The following is a 19,451-nucleotide window of genomic DNA, read 5'->3' as shown; positions in this document are numbered from 1 at the left end:
TGGGCTGTGGGCAATTGTGGTGTGGTTGTAATTGCTTGGCCTGTGGCTGGTGGGTCTGTGGTCGGTTGTGCTGTGGTTGAGGTTATCAGGATTGGGGTTATGGTTGATGGGGCTGTGGTCATAGTAAGTCGAACTGGGGTTGTCGTCATTCGGAATCTGATTGTGGGTGGCAAGGATGTGGTTGGGGTCAGTTGGGTTGTGGTTGTCGTCACATGGACTGTGGTCAGTTGTGGTGTGGTTGTAGTCAGTTGAGCTGTTGTGGGCAGTTGGTCTGTGGTTGTGGATGATGGGACTTTGGTCGGTTGCACTGAGGTTGGAATTGGTTTAGCTGCAGTTGGCGTGGCTGTGGTCGTGATCTGTAGGGCTGTAGTTGTGGTTGGTTGGGCTGTGGTTGTGGTGGGTAGGGCTGTGGTTGTAGGCAGTAGGGCTGGGATTGGTAAAGCTGTAGTTGGTTGGGCTGTGATCTGTAGGGCTGTAGTTGTGGTTGGTTGGGCTGTGGTTGTGGTGGGTAGGGCTGTGGTTGTAGGCAGTAGGGCTGGGATTGGTAAAGCTGTAGTTGGTTGGGCTGTGATTGGTAGGGCTGTAGTTGTGGTTGGTTGGGCTGTGGTTGTGGTGGGTAGGGCTGTGGTTGTAGGCAGTAGGGCTGGGATTGGTAAAGCTGTAGTTGGTTGGGCTGTGGTTGGTAGGGCTGTAGATGTGGTTGTTCGGGCTGTGGTTGATTGGGTTGTGGTTGGTAGAGCTGTAGATCTACTTTGTTGGGCTGTGGTTGTGGACGGTGGTGGTTTGGGTATGGTTGGTTGGACTGTGATTGTGATCGGAAGGGCTGTAGTTGGGGTCGGTAGGACTGTAGTTCTGCTTGTAGTTGTAGTGGTATGAGGAACTGATATTGAGGTCGGTCGGCCTGTAGTTCTGGTTCTAGTCTTTGTAGTCGGTGAGGGTGTGGTTGTGGTGGGTTGAGCTCTTGTTGAGGTCAAGAAGGATGTGGTTCTGGTTCTACTGGTTGTGGTCGGTGGAGCTGTAGAGCTATTTTCTGAGGCTGTGGAAGATACTAGTCAAACATGGTCAAATGTAAGGTCATTCATTGCTGTACATTGCTTTTACTTTTTTTTTTTTATTGCTGTACATTGCTTTTATCTTGAATGCAAGCTCAGCAAGGAAGAAGCCACTGCTCCAAAACCGCCATAAAAATAGCCAGACTACGGTTTGCAACTGAACATGGGGACAAAGATCGTACTTTTTGGAGAATTGTCCTCTGGTCTGATGAAACAAAAATAGAACTGTTTGGCCATAATGACCATTGTTATGTTTGGAGGAAAAAGGGGGAGGCTTGCAAGCCGATGAACACCATCGCAACCGTGAAGCACGGGGGTGGCAGCATCATGTTGTGGGGGTGCTTTGCTGCAGGAGGGACTGGTGCATTTCACAAAATACATGGCATCATGAGGCAGGAAAATTATGTGGATATATTGAAGCAACATCTCAAGACATCAGTCAGGAAGTTAAAGCTTGGTCGCAAATGGATCTTCCAAATGGACAATGACCCCAAGCATACTTCCAAAGTTGTGGCAAAATGGCTGAAGGACAACAAAGTCAAGGTATTGGAGATGCCATCACAACGCCTTGACCTCAATCCCATAGAAAATTAGTGGGCAGAACTGAAAAAGCGTGTGCGAGCAAGGAGGCCAACAAACCTGACTCAGTTACACTAGCTCTGTCAGGAGGAATGGGCCAAAATTCACCCAACTTATTGTGGGAAGCTTGTGGAAGGCTACCCGAAACGTTTGACCCAAGTTAAACCATTTAAAGACAACGCTACCAAATAATAATTGAGTGTATGTAAACTTCTGACCCACTGGGAATGTGATGAAAGAAATCAAATCTGAAATAAATCATTATCTCTACTATTATTCTGACATTTCACATTATTAAAATAAAGTGGTGATCCTAACTGACCTAAACAGGGAATTTTTACTAGGATTAAATGTCAGGAATTGTGAAAAACTGAGTTTAAATGTATTTGGCTAAGGTGTACATTCGACTTCAACTGTATGTTTGTATGTCAATAGCTGCAAGATCACGATAAAGTGCTGTTTACGATTGTCAGGAAGTTGCATGATTTTCTATACTTGATTATAAAAAATGCATTCTGTTTAGCACTATTAGCACTAGGAGAATGTTGATTGTCAATGAACTGCATTCAAATGGAACAAACAGTGACCATTACCAGTACTATCATGATACAAGGCATTGGTAAATAAAAAGTTAATGGCATGTACAACTTACCATGTGCAGTGGAGTGGACTCTACTGGTTAGGGACGGATCAAAATTGACAGAATGGTTACCTGGAGGAAAATGGGGGAGGGTCATGTTTTTTCAATTTCAGTCAAGGGGAGGGTTTAGTATTTTTTAAATCTAATACAGGGGAGGGCCATGCAATTTGTAATTGATGAAATGTCAATATTTCTCAGTGTTTTAGAATGAGTTGCTTATTAGGCTATACACCGAGCGTACAAAACTTTAGAAACACATGCTTTTTCCATGACATAGACTATTCAGGTGAATCAAGGTGAAGGGCATGATGCCTTTTTGATGTCACTTGTTACATCTAAAATCAGTGTAGATGAAGGGGAGGAGATAGGTTAAAGGGTTTTTAAGCCTCGAGGCAATTGAGACATGGATTGTGTACTGTATGTGTGCCATTCAGAGGGTGAATGGGCAAGACAAAATATTTAAGTGCCTTTGAACGGGGGTATGGTAGTAGGTGCCAGCTGCACCAGTTTGAGTGTGTCAAGAACTTCAACGCTGTTGGGTTTTTCATGCTCAACAGTTTCCAGTGTGTATCAAGAATGGTCCACCACCCAAAGGATATCCAGCCAACTTGACAACTGTGGGAAGTATTGGAGTCAACATGGGCCAGCATCCCTTTGGAACGCTTTTGACACCTTGTCCATGCCCTGACAAATTGAGGCTGTTCTGAGCACAAAAGGGGTTGCAACTCAATATTAGGAAAGTTCCTAATGTTTTGTACACTCAGTGTATATCGATGTGTGCCCGATGCCGCCCTTCCTCTCTGGTTCTTCGCTGTATGCGCAATATGAATTGTGGATGTAGGCTATTTAATGTGGTCTCAATCAAATAATCCATAGCCTATAGGCTACAAAGTGCATGCTCAGAGAAGCACCGATCAAAGTTATATTTCTAAGATAGCTGCTGGGATGGTGTAAATAAAACTAGGCTGCTTTACATACTGCAATGGATATTCCAAACCTGAGCCCCGGCTGTGCTGTGTAGGTCTAGGGTGGCCGTTCAGGAGGACAGTCAAAGTATTCTTCTGAAAATTATTTTTGATTAGGCTTTGTCTGAAAAAATGCATATTAGCGTTGCGCGTGGACTAGCCTATAGCCTATATATTCAGTTTGAGAAGGAGAGCGCGAAGATGAGAATGAGGACGGAAGTTCAACTTTGATAGCTTGCTACTGCTATAATTGATTTGACTATAATTGATTTGATGTTTCTTGCCCACAATGTATTTATCAGAGTTATTGACCTCAAAATAAGCCAGATTCATGTAACTGACATTGTGGTGCTGAAACTTTAAGCAGCAGCCATGGCACAATCAATCGAAAATGGACAGTTCATGCTCATGGTGATAAAAGTAGGCAAATTCGCCTCCCGAGTGGCGCAGTGGTCTAAGGCACTGCATTATAGTTGCTAGCTGTGCCACTAGAGATCCTGGTTCGAGTCCAGGCTCTGTAGCAGCCGGCCGCGCCCGGGAGACCCATGGGGTGGTGCACAATTGGCCCAGCATGGTCCGGGTTAGGGGAGGGTTTGGCCGGCAGGGATGTCCTTGTCCCATTGCGCTCTAGCGACTCCTGTGGCGGGCCGTGCACATGCATGCTGACACGGTTGCCAGGTGTACAGTGTTTCCTCCGACACATTGATGTGGCTGGCTTCCGGGTTAAGTGGGCATTGTGTAAAGAAGCAGTGCGGCTTGGTTGGGTCGTGTTTTGGAGGACGCATGGCTCTCGACCTTCACCTCTCCCGAGTCCGTAAGGGAGTTGCAGTGATGAGACAAGACCGTAACTACCAATTGGATTAGGGAGAAAAAGGGGTAAAAAAAAAGTAGGCATAATTCATTTAAGCCATTTTCATTTTATTTAGACTTTACTAACAACAAGTAGGCTTTGTGTTGGAGCCTAATTCTTCCTATTTAAGAAATAACAGGTAGGCGTCACATCCTGATTTGTTTCACCTGTCTTGTGCTTGTCTCCACCCCCTTCCAGGTGTCACCCATTTTCCCCATTATCCTCTGTGCATTTATACCTGTGTTTTCTGGTTGTCCGTTGCCAGTTCATCCTGTCTCGTCAAGCCTACCAGCATGATTTTCCGTACTCCTGTTTGCAGCAGTCCGTTTTCTAGTTCTTCCGGTTTTGACCATTCTGCCTGCCCTGAGCCTGCTTGCTGTTCAGTACCTTTTGACACTGCCCTGGATTACTGACCTCTTCCTGCCCTTGACCTGTCAGTTGCCTGACCCCTGTTTTGTTAATAAACTTCTGTGATTCGAACTATCTGCATCTGGGTCTTATCCTGAGGTCTGATAGTAGGCCTACCTGTTTGACAGATGAAATTAAGCTATAGGCTGCAATATCCATAGATTTGTCAGTCAATTCCTCCACCCACTATGCATTCATTAATTAAATAGCCAACCTCCATGTCAGTGAAGGGCTGTTAAGTTAAAACCAAGACTCAAGTTGAGGGGATATGAGAGGGTATGCCTTAGGCCTACTTTTAAAATTTTTGGGAGACCTGACCAAATTCACATAGAAATGTGAGTTACAGATATGTTATTCTTGTTGAAAGCAAGTGAAGAGGTAGATATGTTCTGTGTGAGCTATTTCTATGCTTACCTTAAGTGTTTGTGTCTTTTACTATCGGTTTTGTACACCAGCTTCAAACAGCTGACAATACAATATTTTTTGTTATGGAAAATATATTTCACAGCGGTTTAGATAGTATAATGATTTGCTACGTTGTACTTGCTTGTTTTGTCACATAAATTAGGCAAACTTTTAAATTTTACGAACCCGGAAATAACAGAGCAATTTCTGCATAGTGCATCTTTACAGAAAATTGCAAAAAGCACAGGCAGTTAGCTTAAGATTTTGAAGAAAATAAAACGGATCCAATTATATAAAGTGATATATAACAGCAATTTGGTCCGCAATGCTTTGTGCTAGAAACAAGCTGTAAAATACCCGGGAAAGATATGACTCCGATGCATATGGGGATAACAGTGTTATGTTTCTTTGACATCACTTTTGAAAGTACCATGCTCAGATTCCTAATGATGTCTCAGATTGTATTATTTGCAAACGGGACAATTTTGTTGCAAACAAGACACACTGATTTGTCATTGGAGAAATATGATAAGATGAACACATAGGCCTATCTCACTGTAATTTTGGTAATTTCTGTGGTATAGAAAATAATATGTAAAATTATGTAGAATTGAATGACATTTTTATAAAAGGCAATTTTTTCTCGGGCCTGCAAATACGATGATTGATTCATGCAATGCTTTAAGCATAAAATACATCTTTCAACGCTACTCTTGTCCACGGTGGTCTGTGAACCCACAACCTTCTGGCCCCTCAGCCCTGTGTTCTATCAAAATTCCTGTGATGTCAGTGTAGTTTTGCTGCTCCACTGTATGGAGAATGTAGTCTTGTGTTGTGAGATATGTCACCCCACATGGAGATAACATGCAGTTCATTAAGATAAAGTGTGTGTGTGCACGCTTGTATGTGTGCGTGAGTGTGTGTCTGTTTCGGTGTGCTTGCTTGTGAGTGTTTGTGCGCATGTGGGTGCATGCCTGTGTCTGCCTGTGTGTGTATTAAGAGGGAAAAATACCTTTATGTGCGCTTTCTGTAATGGTCTGATTGAACAGAGGCATGATGGAGTCAACTTCCCAGAGTTGAGACAGGTATTTATCTGAAATAGTTAGACAAAAATGTATACTCATGTATAAACGTCATCAATGAATTATAATTCAAAATTATACAAATGTATAGCCAATATGAATCATCCAAACTTTTGATTTTACATATGTAACATTTACAATACATTTCCATGTCAGTTTGGAAATCTGAATATTACAATAACTGGTTTAGAAAAGCCCCCACAACAATGACAGAAGACAATCACCATTTACCACAGAACATCTAACCAATATGCTAAAAACGCTATAAACTTTACCTGATTTACCTGCCATTACACAGATGTATATGCAGTCAGAAATATTATTTTGGCTCACTGAAAGAAAGAAACAGTATGACATTCAAACTTTAGTCATGATCCCAATGATGACTTACAGTCATATACTGTACAGTATATTAAGGTGGCGAATGCAAGAGTCAAACCCATAGCCTGAACCACACATTCAGGGTAGTCAACTCAAACTGTGTGTATTGGTTCTCTTTCAGATATTCCTTTAGATGTATCACAATGGGATTCACTGGAGGCGGATCACTAATAGGAAGTACCAATCAGACAACGTCTTTCGGAGACAGACAGGTCAAGTGGCAAATGAAGTAAGCCCCTCCCTCTTTACAAGAGCCACACATCCCATCCTCTGGTCAACCTTGCTCTCTTCTTTGCGAAGATCACTACGCTCCTGAAGCTCTCTGATCCCTGTCTTAACTGTTCACATGCAAACCGTTTACGTTAACGATGCCAAACGTAGGACCTCAGCTCCTGTCGATAGTGTTGAGTACTGACCGAAAGGAACGTAGAATTAGTTTTCAACTTTTCAGTCACCGGTGGTAGCTAGCATCACATGGCTAGCTATCGAGACCTGGTTAGCCCACGCTGCTAAGCATAAGCTAACTTGGCTAGCTCGCTGGACGGCAAGGTAACCACACTAGCATTCTACCTGCACAGATGGTACTATTACATTTTAGTCATTTAGCAGACGCTCTTATCCAGAGCGACTTACAGTAGAGTGCATACATTTTATTACATTTTTTACATACTGAGACAAGGATATCCCTACCGGCCAAATCCTCCCTAACCCGGACAACGCTATGCCAATTGTGCGTCGCCCCACGGACCTCCCGGTTGCGGCCGGCTGCGACAGAGCCTGGGCGCGAACCCAGAGACTCTGGTGGCGCAGCTAGCACTGCCCTAGACCACTGCGCCACCCGGGAGGTCCATTGCTAGCTCCCTTCTCTTGTTTATTTTAACCTATGTTCACTCATTTGTGTTACCTAGACTGACCATTTTAGCCTCGCTGCTCTACGGCCGTGAGAGAATACCAGCCCAAAGTTGAACACCTCTCCCACGCAGTTCCCCTCGGCTACCACTGTGCTAGCTACAGTGCACCCTAGCAACCCAAGCTAACACCTACTAGCCTCGTGGCTATAGCGTTCATACTGTGCTCACCCTAGCTAGCCATTAGTCACAAGGTTTCTAACATGCTAGCTTACGCCTATTCAAAGTCTCCGGGCTGCCACATTTGTTTTACAACAGGCGTCTCGGTGTTAGTGTAACAGTATAACTTTACGGCGTCCCCTCGCCCCGACCCGGGCGGGAACCAGGGACCCTCTGCACACATCAACAACAGTCACCCACGAAGCGTCGTTACCCATCGCTCCACAAAAGCCGCGGCCCTTGCAGAGCAAGCCTACTTCAAGTCTCAGAGCAAGTGACGTAACCGATTGAAACGCTATTAGCGCATACCCGCTAACTAGCTAGCCATTTCACATCCGTTACATTAGCAAGCCCCCTTCTATATAATGGCTACCTAGTCCCAGGGCGAGCCAAGCGCTTCTAGTCAAGCCAAGCGCTTGTCCTGCCACGTTCTTGCGCTTGTGGTTCCATGATTGCTGGGAAGGATTTTCACCTTCTATGAATCAACTGCCTGGGAAAGGAACATGCCCAGGCAGCACTCGACAACCCTGAATCCTGTGAGCACTGCAAAGCACTGACTAGGGCGGGCTCAAAACGTTCCCTCCCACCTCACCTCTAAGCCCCCGGCAGAGGCTGAGATTCAGCTCCTCGCAACCGAGCCCAGCTGGAGTGAGGTTATGGATAGTCTCAATTCCCTCCCCTCCCTGTATGACGACTTGGTGTCAGGGGAAGGCAAGCTAGGAGATGACAAGGATAACAATGGGATTAATCTTGTGGGTCTCATCAACTTCGTGACTGAAATGGAGTGTGAAGAGCCCATTCTTTCTCCTAAGAGAAATGTCTCCCTGCTCCCAGTACAGGAGGGCTGCTCTCACCCTCTTGGAGTTTTGGCTCTCCGCGGTCAAACTCGGCATTGAGTGGCCGGCTCCCTTGGGGGGGTTAAGGATCCCATTAGGGACTTGTACAATGGGTAAAGACTCCTGTCCCGTATGGCTCCAGTTAAGCAACTGCTTCCCACACTTTCAGCTTGCCTCAGGGAGATGAAGGGCTCATGGCAAAAGCCACTTACCAGCAAGAACCTTATAAGGGGCTCCCCTAGCCTGGACATGCACAATATGGAGGCATCCAGGTTTTGCAACGCGCCCCCATGGTGGCGCCATCGCTGGCTGACCACCTCAACCCCCTGGATCTCAGTGCAAGAGGCATCACTACAGACACTGGTTCAAATCCAGGCTGTATCACAACTGGCCGTGATTGGGAGTCTCATAGGGTGGCGAACAATTGGCCCAGTGTCATCCGGGTTTGGACTGGGTAGGCCGTCATTGTAAATAAGAATTTGTTCTTAACTGGCTTGCCTAGTTAAATTAAGGTTAAATAAAAATACCATCGTTATACATCTCACTCATTATTAGAGAACCGGGGTTACGAAAGTAACCTTGAGTTTTATATAGCACTATCATCCTTACCTGATAATATGGAGCTAGATTTGAAAAGCTCTTGTAGATAACTTGTGGAATTTCCCATAACATCCAACAATATGGCAGTGAAGTCTGATGGGAGACAAAAAGAAAACACAAAGATAATCTTGACATGTTTTTTTTGTTTGTTTACCTACTGGTATTGTTGCCTCAACAATGATGGTATTAAAGCAAAGCAAAGCACAACTTTAGAAATTGTTCATACTTATTATTGTCATTCCACCGGAACCTCTAGTGCCAAAACCGTAAAAGCTACCAACACTAAAACAACTTTAAAACATGCAAGCTGACTGTTTTCAGGTTGCAAAAAAAGAAACATATACTACTAAACAACCACATTTGCATACTGTAAATTCCAATGCATTCCAATGGCCATAGACTTGAATGGTAACAGTTTGGACTGTAACAAGGCCGTCATTGTATATAAGAATTTGTTATTAACTGACTTGCCTAGTTAAATAAAGGTTAAATAACAAAGTTATTCAACTGTTTAAAGGGGAATAATGGCACATTTTGAAAATGTGTCTATGTTCCTAAACCCCTCTGACTTGTTGTTGGACTGTCTGTCAAAGTGTGCACCTCTCTCACTCAGGGAGAATGGGGTAGAGTTAGAGCTACATCACAGGGTTATACAGCCCCCCACTCACTGCAGCGCTAGATAGAACTTTGTGGAATAACACAAATCTACGAAAAATATAGACGTTATATAGAAGTCCAATTGATTGAGAGATATTTTCTGTGATTTGGGTCACGGGTTCACAGTTTGTACTTTTTCTGAGATATCTGCCAAGCAAGGAGGAAACAGCAGCCAGCTCATGCAACAAGACATGCACGAGGGGGCTCCTCATAAACACAACACGCCAGCAGTTTTCAAAATACCATTACATCACACTTTAGCACATCACCGACCCAACACAACACGCCTTTTACTACTAGTCCTCAGTAGTAGCTTATTTAATTTCTCTCTTTCAATGCTCTGGAAACCTAACAGAAAATGCTGTGCTCTAAAGATGGCATCGTAGCCACACAAATAAATAAAAGGTAATTGTCGATCTGATCAGAAACACTGTGCTCAGAACCTTTATCACCTAAATGATGTCGCTGGTGTATTTTGTTTGAATGTTGGAATATATTGCGCAATAGGCTATTCGTTTTTTACGAGGCACGAGTCCATCCAGATTCGAGTCCCGTGTGCGAAACACACATAACGAGCTCGAGAAATGTATACTAAAGCAAAGTTTCACCCACATTTTAGATAAGAAAATATCCTCTTCCCTTTCAGATGGATATCCATCTGGATATCAGATGGATATCCATTTTTTTGTGGATGGATATCCACATAAAATAATACAATTCCAATCTCTCTTTTGTCTTAAACTTACACATAGCCTATTCCATGATATAGGGTAATCCAATGAGCAACACTGTATCTGTTGATTGCAGTGACCACCATTCATCACGTATGCTATATATAATCAATACACGACTTTCAAGGAGTCGGGTATTTCATGCAAACAGTGTCTTCGAACAGTATTCAGACCCCTTGACTTTTTCCCAATTGTTTTAGGTTACAGCCTTATTCTAAAATTGGTTAAATAGTTTTTTTCCCTCATCAATCTATACACAATACCCCGTAATGACAGAGCAAAAACAGGTTTTTAGAAATGTTCAAGAATTTATATATTTTTTAAAAACTGATTCACATTTACATAAGTATTCAGACCCTTTACTCAGTATTTTGTTGAAGCACCTTTGGCAGTAATTACAGCCTTGAGTCTGGGTATGATGGTACAAGCTTGGCACACCTTTATTTGGGGAGTTTCTCCCATTCTTCTCTGCAGATCCTATCAAGCTCTGTCAGGTTGGATGGGGAGCGTTGCTGCACAGCTATTTTCAGGTCTCTCCAGAGATGTTCGATCAGGTTTATGTCCAGGCTCTGGCTGGGCCACTCAAGGATATTCAGAGACTTGTCCCGAAGCCACTCCTGCGTTGTCTTGGCTGTGTGCTTAGGGTCGTTGTCCTGTAGGAAGGTGAACATTTGACCCAGTCCAAGGATCTCTCTATACTTTGCTTCATTCATCTTTGCCTCGATCCTGACTAGTCTCCCAGTCCCTACAGCTGAAAAACACCCCCACAGCATGATGCTGCCACCACCATGCTTCACCGTAGGGATGGTGCCAGAGTTCCTCCAGGCGTGACGGTTGGCATTCAGGCCAAAGAGTTGAATCTTGGTTTTGTTATGACTCTCTCTCCTTGGTGAGGATCAAAGGCGCCAGATCAGCTCAGCACAGGGCTGACAGATAGCCAGACCCCCCCCCCCCCCCGGGCCGGTTTTTATGACTTAACGCCGGTCATAAACTTTCTCTCTCTTGCCCTGCAGTATTGAACAAAGGAATGTGCTGTGTGTAGAGAGAGACTCTTGCCTAAGAACTCTAAGATTGGACAAAGGAACATTAGTTTTGAAATCCAAACGTTTGGAATGGTTGGTGGGGATCCAAACAGTAATCATGTCATATCATTTATTATTTTGTGATGTCATTAAGGATGGTATAACAAGATAACTAACTCTTGCATCTAAATGTTGTATAAAATAAATTATTAAGTATAAGAATACTTTTGTGAATATAGAAATGTGATTTTAACCTTCTAAACGAGATAATGGCTGTTCATATAAACCTAGGCCCAGTCAGTAACCACGCCCACGTGTGCACAGACATTTTGTCAACACGACGGAACGCTTAAAAGGACTCGCTGAGAATTTAAATGCAAACCAGAGAACGTGAGGACGTTGAAGACCAGAAAATGGTAAGACCCTCTGAAACTCTCGACAAGTGAAGAAGGTGCAGACTAGACCAAAACATGCACCGTCTGCAGCTCTGTATGTAAAGTAGTCTAGGACAATTGACCAAAGATGGGAGGGAAGAACGGATCCCTATCACCACCGTGTGGTACACCCCTGATGTATTCATTCTAATGAACACTCCAAAACAAAGAAGCATACAACTAAGAAGGACATTGTGACCTCTGGTGGACAACCAGAGACTCACATCGAACTACTCGCCATAGACGGATCGAGTGGTTTCAACAGAGCAACGACAGAGTGAGACATCGACGCGTAAATATGTTGCATTTCTAATCTGAATGAGCAATTGTTAGGGTGCTAAATATTCTGACTATGGTGAGCGTAGTTTCCAAATGTATGTACAAGAAGTTTGCTCTTTGTCTCTCCCTCTCCTTACATATCCTTCCCCTTTCCATTGTGTAAGAAGCCGTCATATCGGGTTAGTCCACTAGGGACTGTTTTCATTACATTATGTTAGTAATCAATAACCTTTACCGTGTGTGTTTATGTATTTCTGTGTGATTATTTATTTAGTTAGTTAGTAAATAAATAATTAAGCCAATTTGTGTATCGCTGATTCATCACTTAAGTTAGGGTTCCTGCAGATTTACGAAGTCAACGACGTTCAGAATGAGACTGAGGTAACAATTAATAATTGACAGTTACTGATGTAAAGAGATATTTATAATATCTTTAGAGTTTTAGTCGGGAGATAGTAACTCGTTAAATAACTATTCCCGTGGTGCCCCAAATTGCTAATGAGTTAATTGTTACATGATTAATTTAATCAAGTAATAATTAAATGTAGTAGGTCATTATTCGATAAATAGCAGTCATCACATTAATGATAGTCATGTCACGACATATTGGTGCCCCGTGCGAAGAATCTAAGATGGAATGAGGCCTTCATATTGAATTCAGCCGATATGAAATTGAGATTATACAGATTACGTTATACACCATTAGAGCTGTAGGCAGGAATCGTTGTTGTTGGGTAGAGGTTGCCTCCGGTGTTGTTTTTCTGACATAGTCAGTGTGTAGGGTCAATTACTGAATGTTACGAGTCAGGTCATACTGTATGGGCCAGCCAATCTAGGTATTCGGAGGAATAGACTAGTTGGGCCAAACGTAGTACTATTTCTGTCTCTCGCGTTTCAGAAGCAGGGAGACTCGGTCGTTATTAATTTCTTGAGCGGGGACATTATATTATCTCTTGCGTTTCAGTAGCATTGGTAGAAACATTTTATATTTCTATGTTACCGCGCGTTCCGGTAAACATCGCGAAAAATAACGCCGAAAGGGTTTGAAAGTGAGACGTCACGAGTAAACCCGTTCCCTTATCGAAGAGATTGGAAGAGATTCTGGTACAAGTTCCTTTGTTTGCGGTGAAATCCCACGCCGTTTGACCTCAGCTTTCTGGGATCAGTGACTTTTGGGCGACAGAAGTTCCACCTCCTCGGGCCTCACATTTTCGATTAGTGGTCCCTGGTGGTAAAGAATAAACTTTTTTTTACAAGTAAAAAATAAATAATAATTCCATTGAGGCCCAAGGTTGTCTCACAATCCTCAGGGATTAGTGACCCTGGTGGTGAATGTATACTCACATTTGAACTACTGGTTACACTTATGATATCCAGCCAATCTCAACTGATTGGATATTGTTGTCACATTCAATTCAACAAGGTAGTTCAATTGCCTTCCAACCCTTTTCAGGTGGATCATTTGGATAAGATTCAAATTGATTTGTTTCCACCAATGTGACATTTTAAACTTTTCCACATTATCCTAGTTACAGCAATGCTTTCAGGTTATGTAAAGTTTAATTCCCAGATAGCCTATACAGGTATGATTGATCATTAACATTGATTAATCAATTATATTAGCTATTGCAAATTCATTCACATCCAAGTCCCACATTACTTATCTAGTATTGATGTTTCATTAACGTATTTAAATACATTCAAATCGTTTTGCAGCCCCACACCAACTCAAAACCCAAATTTTTAAAAAAGAATATATATACAGCATATTTAATCATGTGCAAGCTACTGTATCAGAGGGGGTTGAAAACATTCTGCTAGCCGAGGAACTGCGTTTGAAAACTGAACAATTAAAGTAATTACAAATACTTATGATGTTGAACGAGCACAAACTCTTCAACTAAATCGTTTTTCTACAGGAACAACTCGATTTAGCCAAAACTAAATACGATAAAGTCCACGCAAACCTAGATAACGCGACAGATTTATCTACAAACAGGAGCGCGCAACTTGATAACATGCATGCAGTTTTGATGAATATTACTCAAAGCAATAATGTTCTAGTCGTAATGCTGCAGACCAAAGCGATCAGTTAATGAACACAATGACTAAGTTGGATGACAAATCAGCAGAACTCATTGAAGTCGCTGACCAAATGAATGATGAGAGAACTCAGGTGATGAAGATGGAAATATTGATTTCTAAGCAAGAGGAAATTATCACTGAATCTCTCGCTCCGATACGGAGCAAGCGCGGCACTCACGTGTCTAAAATTGGTACTCTAAGCACCCAAGTGGACTCTGCTATGCAGCAGAATACCACCCTTAGGTACCATCTGGAGGAATTCCAGAACAGTCACAATCTACAGCGTGACTACCCAACCAAGCAACCGGAGCACGGTACACAAAGGAGTGAAGACGAAAGAAGGTTTCAGACTTTGCCTCTCTCGGGTGTCCCTCAGTCTTCTCTTGGCCATATGGCACAGAGTAATATGGTGCCTCCTCGCCATCAAAGCTAAACCTTGGCTTCTCCTCTTGGCCTTTCAGACCTAATTTCCCTACAGGATGAAGCCAACCCTTTCCACCTGCTGGGCACGGAACGCCTTGACAAACTCGTCAAAACCTTCTGCCGCTTTGATCCCGTTCCAGGTAAGCCAACAACACTGAGACGTTCCTAGCAGACATAGAGGACGCCTTGGATGGCTACCCAAACGCTACGGGTTCTGACAGGCTTTATCTGTTGAAGCGAACCAATAGACGCGTTACTATGTTAATTCGTCTACAACAGCAACACGTGCAAAACGACTACGCTAAACTTGCCACAGCTTTAAAAATAGAATGTGAGTCGCAGAACCCCTGAAAACACGACAGCTCACTGGTTAACACTGTCAAACAAGCTCGGAATGAACACCCACAATAGGCTTCGTTCAGCTTACTTTGGCCAACTCTGAAAGAGTGAAAAGAGCTGTTACCATTCAAACAAATGCTTCTGTCGAACATGTATCCCAACTTCATTACCTTCTTGGCCCCTACAGCCCACATTGGCTTGCCAATCTTACATCTCAGAGAACTTGCAAGCACAGCTTTTGAAGCATCAAAAGTACGCGACGCTAAGAGCCCTGACATCTCGGTTTTGAAGTTTTACCAGGAGCACTCACTCCAATTAGAGGGTGCATTATCAAGTATTAGAGCGTTGGCAACAATGGTTTCTACCACGAAACCACAAGACCAATACCCACTGCGGTCAAAATAACTGTAAAGTACGTCGCTATCGAAACGACTACCGCTACAATCTACCTAATCGCTACGTTCCTGCACCCAACCCACACAGCATGTCAGAGCACAAGGGTAACAAAGGGTTCAAGGACAATCATAACATAGACTGATGTTCTCGAGACGTTCTACTTCATGAAGTACTAAAGCTAGTAAAATGTGAGAAAAGGGAAAAAGATAAGTCAGTAGGACTAGAAGTGGAATTGCGAGACAACAGGTCCGCCGGAATTAACACCCTTAGCAAGGACGTTAACAATCAAATAACTCCCACTCTCACTCGTGACCATATCCAGGGCCCACTCGATCAAGAAACAAGTCCACGGGATTTGTCTATTGTCTATAGATCAAAAGGTTGTGAAGGAACTTCGCAGAGCCAATTCCACTCAAAACCCGATAAGTCGATCTGTTTTCACCATGAACAGAAATGACACATCACGTTGTTGCGAACATCCACTCCACTTTGTGGGGAATATGACCACTAAACACAACTCAGAGGCCATACCTGGAAACAGTCCTGGAGGACTGCTTAACCTGCCATGCGCTAATTGATTCGAGCTAAACAATATTGCCCATCTCTCAAACGTTGTTTAATGATCTCAAAAGGGCTTTGAAGCCAGCTAAACGTTGGTTAAAAACAGAACGATGCGACACCACACATTGAGGTTTAATTAACTCAGACTACCTCACCTCTCACATTGAGACTCATGCTGAAACTATACTTCCAGGACGTATCGCTTGTTCACCCTATGTATGTTACCAGCCTCGAATCTGAACACCTGCTACTCGGAGCAGACTTGATGGATCGTTTACTCCCACTGATGGATTGGAAAACCAAACAAGTATGGTCACAGTGCCGTCTCCAATGACCACACTGTCTTCTCCTAACGCTAGCTAAAACACAGTCATCCACGAGGGGTATCTGTCGAAAGCACCCCTTGGGAAAAAGACGTTTCAAAACCTCTAGGTTCAGAATCTGACCCAAGGATATATTACAATATCTCAGCACATTCAATTAGCAAACCTGATTGACCATTCTTTTCATGATTTTGAGGCAGCAGTCTCTGTGAATGAGCAACTTCCCTCCTTGGAGTCGTGCAATACTGCAGCTGAGATGAACTTCTCTTGTCCTTCGAACACTTCTGCAAGCACTGCGGCCGTCTCAGCAATAATAGCACCGACGGGCAGAGTGTACTCTGCTTCCGATGATACATTTTCAGCTTTGTGGGGGATTGGTACCCTTTACAATGACACTAACGGGCGTCAGTTCCGCAACTGACCTGATGACTCCCACTGGTGAAACGCTGTGCGATATCACAGACAGATATCCTTCTCTCAGTTCGCAGGTACTGGAGAGGTTGCCACACACAGACACTGTGGTGACTGACAGGCCTCGACAACCACTGAGCATTTTGAAGCACAAACACCAGGAGATTTAGATGAAAGGTTACAGCCAATCTAATAACGCAGCTGCTGACAACTCGTACAAAGGTTCTGACCTTTTCATTTGTGCCAACCGCTGGTGGGGGGGTCCCGAGACAAGGGGGGGGGGAATACTAGCCCAGACCCATGATGAGCCTCGTCGAGGCCATTGGGGGGGGTTCGAGACTATGTGCAACACTGTACGAGGCCGCCAGAGCAGGAAACAAATCTAGTTGAAAACTTCCCCATGAGAACAGAGAGCAGCGGACAGGCCCCTCGACGGGCATAACCTTAGAACACGTCTGAGATATCCCTGAGGTGTACCATACTGGTCGTAAAAATAGTCCAGTGGACTTTCCACCTCCCAAAAAAATGCCAACAATAATCATTCCTTGCCATGTGTAGTTTCAATTACAATGCAGTTAATAAAATGCTCTAATCATGTATATGTTATTCTGAAATGTAGGATACATTTCAGAATCAATCGGTAGGATAACTTGTCCCCTTGAGTACCAGTACCAATGTCAGCACAGTCAGTCCAGCCACAATCAGTAAGAAGGTTAGAGACTTCACAAGTCAAATTGCTATTGATAACAGCAACAGAGGAGTTAGTAGTCACTCAGATTGCAACACATGGAAGGGAATCTCCAAAACTGATGATTAACACACATGCCACTAATAAATAGAACCCTCCAGGAGGAAAGTTATTAGAAGTCATGAACCATGATCACACCGCGTACGACTGGTTCAGTGCTTATAGAGTACTTCCGTCGTGAGGTTAGCTCCTCCGTGGAAAATAGACTCCTTCATATCTATCGGCACTACAATGGTGTAAGACACATTGACGTGTAGTAAAACTACTACAGGTACCCTTAACATATGTCTTGAGGTCGACATCAATTCTTACTGACCTCCAGGCATGATTTAAATAATAAATCAAAAAGATAAGTAAAGGTCTCCCCATGAGACCCTCTCCGGGATACAGTATTCTGGGCTCCGGGTCTTGCTGTATCCTGACGGGCACAAAAACTGAACTCCCTCCTATTACCTCTGCAACCGTCCCCTACTCTCCACTGTCTGCTGCCCTTCTGGCAGCTTTATGTGACTTGACAGCTGGTGAGCAATCAGCCCTCGATTACTCACCAACTCCCAATCAGCCCCAATTAGTCCTGGCCGGAGAGCCCGTCGAGACCTGGCACATCCAGCAGATGAAGCCATCGCCTTGTGATGTATACTCCGTCTGTCACCAGGCCTCGACGAGTCTCCCCCTGGTGGCTGACCTGCTGTACGCCACACAGGATACTTGATTTTCTTTCCCTTGGCATGTGCGCCTGTGTAAGCATAAACGTGCATGTACAACGGAACATTTAACAAGTATTTATCCTAAGATCACTTAAGGGTCCGAGCAAAATACCAGCCTTGGTATGAGGCCTTTGACTCTACAGCTACCGTACTCACCAGTTTCTCCCCAGAGGTCCATAGGTCATCCCTGTAGACTGTCCGAAGCTGATACCTTACAGCTGTAGACTTATCATATAGTTATCAACTTAGGATAGTGCCCTAAGCAACACACCACTATGTAGGAACGCCCTAGATATGACATGAGACACAATGCCATGATAGAGTCACTTAGCCAAGACCTTGGACGTATATACTGTAGAATCCAGTCCAATTAGATGATTAAGGTGTGGTAACTGTATATTTTGTTTATCTTTTGTTTACGCACGACAGTGTCTAGGGTTTACCGAGAATGGTGCGAAAAACATCCAGTCAGCAGCAGTCCTGTGGACGAAAACAGCTCATTGATGAGAGATCGAAGGAGAATTGCAGGAATCATATAAGCTAACAGTCGGGTCACAAACAGGTAGCAGTGGTGTGCAGAACAGCATCTTGGGAGGCCCAACTCGTTGGTCCTTGTCATGGATGGGCTATTGCAGCAGACGACCACACCTGTTTCCAGTCCTACCAGCTAAAATCAAGAAGAAGTGGCTCCAGTGGGCAGGCGATCATCAACACTGGACATTTGAGGAGTGGAAAAACATTGCCTGGTCCGACGAATCCCGATTCCTGTTGTGTCATGATGGCATAGTCAGGATTTGGCGTAAGCAGCATGAGTCTATGGCCCCATCCTGCCTTGTGTCAACAGTACAGGCTGGTGGCGGTGGTGTATTTGTGTGGGGAATGTTTTTCTGGCACACGTTAGGTCCCTTGATACTAATTGAGCAACGTTTTCATGCCCCTAAAAATTAATTTGGGGTTAAGGCAGGTTTTAAACATGGCAATATAAGACATTTCATAATGAAAGAAACAGATCCTGTGTCTCACCTGTTAAGTCGTTTGTCTCATTTGTTACACAATAGCAATACCTTCTTGGAAACATGTTGTCCGTGATACTTCTGAAATTAGAAACTACAAAACAAACTCATAAGAAATGAAAAAGGAACCCTTTGAGAAACAGTTCAGTGTGTCCATTACATTTTATTTTACTGATTAAATACTGTACCAACATGCTAGCTTTAACAGACAGTACTTACAGATGTAGGATCTTAATTATATCACCCTGTTGCAGGAGAACATTTGAAGTTTTAAAAAGGCTTCTGAAGTTGCTAATTTCCACTTTGAAATTACAGACTTGATTTCCCCTTGTAAAAATATGTATCAACCACAACAAAAATGTCCATTAAAGGAAAATGCCGCACACTGCTGCTCATGCTCCCAGGTGATATTTATTTACAACGTTTCGACCCTTAGGTCTTCCTCAGGGATCCATAT

General features: G+C 43.6%; 1 pseudogene; it reads right to left on the bottom strand.

Moving 5' to 3' along the window:
• Positions 1-324: 324 nt before the first annotated feature.
• Positions 325-19,451, bottom strand: part of LOC120063504 — a 75,124-nt pseudogene continuing 55,997 nt past the window's right edge.

Source organism: Salvelinus namaycush, chromosome 18 (genome assembly GCF_016432855.1).
Source record: "Salvelinus namaycush isolate Seneca chromosome 18, SaNama_1.0, whole genome shotgun sequence".
Lineage (NCBI taxonomy): Eukaryota > Metazoa > Chordata > Actinopteri > Salmoniformes > Salmonidae > Salvelinus > Salvelinus namaycush.
This window is presented reverse-complemented; position numbering and strand designations above follow the sequence as displayed.